We start from the raw sequence: 6,086 nt of genomic DNA, 5'->3' as shown, positions 1-6,086 counted from the left end.
GCTCCTCATGCTGCCCTGCCAGCGAGGAGGCTGGGGGTGCCCCTGGAGCTGGGAGGGGACACAGTCAGGACAGCTGGCCCAGGCTGGCCAGAGGGGTGTCCTTTACGGCATGGTGTCATGATCAGCAATAAAGTAAAGAAGGGGGAGGGGACGCTGGGAGCAGTGCTGTTCGTCTTCCCAAGAAGACGTTTCGCTGACGAGCCCTGCTTTCCTGGAATGGCTGAACACCTGCCTGCGGATGGGAAGTAGCGAATGAATTCCTGGTTTTGCTGTGCTCGCACATGCAGCTTTTCCTTTACCTAGTGAACTTTTTCTGGATCCAGGAGTTCTCCCACTTTTACCTTGTCGATTCTCTCCCCCATCCCACCTGGGAAGAGCGAGAGAGCGGCTCGTTGTGTGGCACTCAGCTGCCTGCCAGGGCTAAACAACAACAGATGTATTCATACCAGACAGACAGTGTCCTTCTTAGGTGTTCACGGTAGAAATCAATAGATAACTCGAGGCATTGAGTCTCTGTGCAAGATGTCTTTGCCTTGCCCTTCAGCCAGGCTATTTAATATATTTTCTTCTAAGACAGCATTCCACAGAGGGTGACTGTGCATCCTGCACTGTCTGTCTATAGCTACACGACATTGTTCAAGTTTATCTGAATGCTCTTGGTCTTTCTTTGGTCACAGGTGGCCACTCAAAAATGCCAAACGGCATTGTGGTGGAAGTAGCAAATGGTTTGTCACCATTGAGGTCCTTTCTTTTGCTTTCTCCCCCTCCAGTCAGGAACCTGTACTAAACCTGTGATCTCAAAACTGAAAGGGGGCCTGGTATATATGAAATATAGATCAGACCTAAGCACTGGAATAACCAGATGTGAGAGAGCAACACTCCATTGCCTGCTTCCAGCCTCTGCAATGTAGCTGCTTTGACTGACAGTTCACAAAAAGCATGCTTAAAACCTAAAAACCAAAACAACAACAAAAAAACTCTATGTCTGTAGTTATCCTGACATGGTAAAAAGCCCCAAATTACTGCATGCTTTGGAGCAATCAAAAAGCATGAACATAAATGGCAAAGTAAAAAGGGAAAAATTGCAGCTATTCCACAGTTCTGCAGGGTAAATAAACATTAATTTTCTATATTGAATGCAGAAGTGGACATATTATGTATTCTGAAGCCACTTATGCCATACACAATTACTCAAAACGCCTGGCTAGGTATTTCCATGCCTGTGAAGCACAGTTGCCCACCTAAGGTATTTACATTTCTTCATCTTCTTTAGTTTGTGAGGTCTCCCCTTGTTCGTCTGTTCCTCCAAATCTTACTTTCAGTATCCAGAACAGTCTGACGCACTGGGATTTTTGGATGCCAGTGAATTTTCATGTAGTATCATATTCTGGTGCATATGGCAGTGCTTTTCTGCTGTGAGATTTGTAAGGCTACTCACTCACAGAGTGAGAATCAGGATCCTTCTTGACTTGGTGAAGAGATTCTGACAGCAGGCAAGTGGCTTTCTTTAAGTAATAATATCAGCAACCTTGATAAGAATGTCACAGTCACAGGAACAAACTCCTTTCCCAGTTTTAAGTATTGAGCTTTATGAACAGATAAGATTTCAATAAAAACTCCTGTTATTACAATAAAATGTCATAATTCCTGAATAAATTATACTTTTGAATAGCACAAGTTACTAGAATCAATATTGATATCTAAATAGACTTTACACCATAAAAATACATTGCATTCCCATAATTTTAGTCAGTAACAATGATGAATTTCCAGTGCAGGTTTTAGCCTCTGAAGAAGTGCAGTTTAGCAGAAAAACTGTCACAAATTGACTATAAATAAATCCTATGGGCCAGGCTTGCCTCTAATAACAGAGCTTGAGAGGAAAGAAATGTGCTTGTTTTACTTCACCTTCTAATTGCTTTCTGAAACAGTTGGTCTGGTTCTGATTACTTTGGAGTTGCAGAGTATTGTCTTCACCGCAGTATTTCTAAGAAGCTTTCTATTGGAGCTCCTGCCATTCCTTTTCTGTCAGATGCTTGTTCTAAGACTGTATATGAGGATATACTGTCCTGTTTGCTTAAAAAGCCATACGCCTCTGTTACTCTTTTGAAAAATATCTTTTGCGTTCTGAACATTCAGGTAGCTTCAGAATTCAGACGTATTCCTCCGTTGTGCAGTCATATTTCTGGTTACGTTCAGGAATTCCAAAAATAATATCAGGGAGGAAAACTCAAAAGCTCATTGCTTTTGTGGCTTTTTTTGCTGAGGCCTGTTTTAGGCCATATTTCCAATGATCAGTCTGTACTCCTTAGTTCTATGCTATATACATAAACTGTGTGTGCTACAAATGATGTTTTTTTTAGCTTCTCCATATAACCTATTAAACAGTAGTTGGAATACTTCCATCCCTAAAGAGAAGCCTTTGGCATAAATAATATTGTCATTTGGATAGGCTAGAGGATAGGCTAGACATATTTTTGCAAAGTGACCTTGTAAAAATATTGTCTGAGGTATGACTGAGCCTAAATTATATGACAGTGAGGTAGTATATTCTGGTCCCCCAGGAATACAAGGTCTCATCTGAAACCACATGAAATTAAACAAAAAACTGTAGTGTGCATTGGAGTTAGAGGTTAAAACAAACTTTTTTTTTTTTTTTTTTTTTTTTAAAGTCACAGACATTGCAGACATTTATGTAAATTCTTTGTTTGGCAAAGCCAAGCATTGCTTACTGTGGTTTTTCTGTCTGATGATTTTGTCTTCATAAAATAAAATGATATAAAATACTGGAAAGAACTACACTCTTCTGCCTGTATTATAAATGTAAATAAGCTTGGCATAGTTGGGTCAGATTTATTTTTTTCTCTCTCCTTTCCAGATGTCTCGAATATTTTTCTGTGACATTCGTTATCAGGGAGAACTTGACTTCTGTGTGTTATAGGACAACAGATTACACTCTGTTAAAACATCCCCATTTCTGTTTCCCCTCAAGATCATCTTAAAAATGTCTTTGTTGTCTGTACGGCAGTGACAGATATGATAGTTAAATATGCCATTTACCCTCTCATCCATCTGAATCATTATTTGTATTTTCATACTTACTGTATTATGTTGCTGAGTCTATTTCAGTACATAAGGACAAATGAGACCAACCTATGCTCCATTGGTTGAAATAATTCTTATGCTTAGAGTGAAATTTTTTTGGTTTGTATATCCTGATGTAAAGGTGAGTATAGTGTAACTGTAATGGCAATTTTTTTTCAAAAAATGACTATACATATACTGACTTTTATTCTCTGCCATTCCAGTGAAATAACTTTAGAGACAGAAGGGCACAGTACCTGTGTGCTGATCATAGATGCTATTCACATAGTGAAGCTGCAAGAAAAAAAAAAAAAGAAATGGGAAATATACTAGTTTGCTTGTGAATCCGTACCTCTCACTGCTTGCCAAGAATGTAGAGGCACTCAGTACAAGCAGGTGAAAGAAATATCCTTTGAGTGTAATGTTCTATTAAAATGTTTGACTCAAAAATTACTTCTGAAGAAGAGCATATGCTATTTCAGAGCCAATTATTCTGCTGCAAATAGCTGCTGCAAAAACGTGATCTTTCAGGCCATGTTCTATACAAAGAGCTCCAGCTTTTAATGCTTTTTTTACTGCCAAAGTGAAGCTGCCAAAATTAAAGGGCTGTTCTCTAACTGTGCCCTTTTACTACTATGAGAAAATAATAAAGGGGAGCAAGTGTAGAACTTAAAGAACCTTATGAATATTGGACTGGATTTTCAAGTTCATGACTCGTAATGACTGGGGAATCTGAATGTCCTACCTTGCTATGTTCTGTAGCCAATGCATTTAACAAACTAAAAATAGGGACTGTTGTAGCTCTTTTCATCAGAAATTGTTTTTCTTTTCCACGTGATCTTCTAAGACAAGAATGGTAGATTTTTCCTCTAACTTCACCATACCTCAAAATTCCTTGATATAAATTCAGAGTGGTTATTCATAGAAACACATCCTTTTTATTTTATTTTATTTTATTTTATTTTATTTTATTTTATTATTTCATTTCATTTTATTTTATTTTTTATTTATTTTATTTTATTTTATTTTTTCTGATGTATTGAGGTTTAAGAACAGATTTTTTTTTTTTTGAGAAGACTCCATTTTGTGTGTAGTCTGCACTCATGTCTGTACATTTAAAATGATTAACCTAGGGCCTTTGTTCTTTTTTAATGGTGTTTTATAAGTAGGAAGTTCCTATCAACCTATTTATATTTAAAGAGTGGTAAAGGATAGGTTTGAATTTAAACTAGATTTGAAGGGGGAAAGGGACAAAACCAGCCCCACTAGTGATAAGCTATGGGACTGCACGCTAATAGTTGAGGGACTGCATGCTAGTGAGATCCTTCAGCTTGCCCCACGAGGGTCTGGGTTCAATGAAACACACCTGAAATGTTTCTGTGCAAAGTCATGCAGCATGAGAAACAAGCAAAGGGAGCTAGAAGCCTGGGCCCAGTCCCAGAAATACGGCATCACTGGCCTAAGTGAAGCCTGGTGGGAAGAGGCCTGTGACTGGTGCGTTGCGATGGACAGTTACAGGCAGGGCAGGCACCGCAGTGGGGTGGCCCTCTATGTAATGAAGGCACCGGAATGTGTGGAGCTTGCAGTCAGCGACAATGTGGTTGAGAGCCTTTGTAAGGATCAAGGTACAAGGAAATAAATGGATGTTGTTGTGGGAGTCTACAATAGGCCACCTGGCCATGATGAGGACACTGATTCTTTAAAGAACTGAGAGACACTTCTAGATCAGCTGCTCTTGTCCTTATGGAGGACTTCAACCTGCTAGATGTCAGCTGGGAATACCACACAGTTGAGACAAGTCCAGGAGACTCCTGATGCACCTTGATGATAACTTCTTGGTACAGGTACTAAGACAGCTGACTAGGAAGGGTGCCCTCCTGGATCTGTTGCTTGTAAACAGGGTGGGTCTTGTGGGTGAAGTGGAGATAGGTGGCAACCTTGGCCATAGTGACCATGAGGTAATTGAATTCAAAATCCTCAGTGACAGGAGGAAAACTGCCACCAAAACTTCAACCCTGGATTTGGGGAGAGCAGACTTCAGACTGCTCAGGGAACTACGTAGTAAGGTCCCCTGGAAAACTGTTTTTGAAGACATTGGGGTCCATCAGTGCTGGTCAGTTTTTAAGCACCACCTCCTAAGAGGAACAGGCAATCCTGAAATGTTGGAAGTCAAGCAGGAGGGCAGAAGGCTGGCTTGGCTGAGCAGGGATCTACTTCAAGAGCTTAGGCAGAAAAAGAAAGTGTATGGTTTCTGGAAGCAAGGTTGGGCAACATGGGAGGACTACAGGGATGTTGCTCACCTTTGTAGGGACAGAATCCAGGAGGCCAAAGCTCAGTTAGAGTTGAAGCTCACCAGCAGCGTAGGGAACAATAAAAAAGGCTTTTTTAGGTATGTTAATGGGAAAAGGAGGAACAGAGCAAAATATACTTGATGAGGATGATATTTGAGGAGGACAGTCACCTAACAATCAAGGACATAGACAAAGCAGAAATGTTTAATGCATTTATTGCCTCTGTCTTCAACACCAGTGATGGGTTCTGAGACCCCCAGCGCCCTGAGTTGGACAGTGACTGCAGGAACAATAAACTCCCAGTCAACCCCGAACTTGTGTGGGATTTGCTGTTCCACCTGGATGCATATAAATCCATGTGGCTTGATGGGATTCATCCCAGAGTGCTCAAAGAGCTGGCTGATGCCACTGTGGGACTTCTCTCAATTATTTTTCAACAGTCTTGGGAATATGGAGAGGTCCCAGTTGACTGGAAGCTGGCAAATGTGGTCCAATTTTCAAGAAGGGTAAGAAAGAAGATCCTGGCAATTACAAGCCTGTCAGTCTCACTTCAGTGCCTGGTAAACTTATGGAGATTATTCTGGGAGTTACTGAAAAACACCTAAAGGACAATGCAGACATTGGTCAGATTCAACATGGGTTCACAAGGGGAAGGTCATATCTAAACAATTTAATTTCATTCTACAACATCACCCAGCTAATTGACCAAAG

Source organism: Cygnus atratus, chromosome Z (assembly GCF_013377495.2).
Source record: "Cygnus atratus isolate AKBS03 ecotype Queensland, Australia chromosome Z, CAtr_DNAZoo_HiC_assembly, whole genome shotgun sequence".
Taxonomy (NCBI): Eukaryota; Metazoa; Chordata; class Aves; order Anseriformes; family Anatidae; genus Cygnus; species Cygnus atratus.
Note: the sequence above shows the minus strand (reverse complement) of the source record.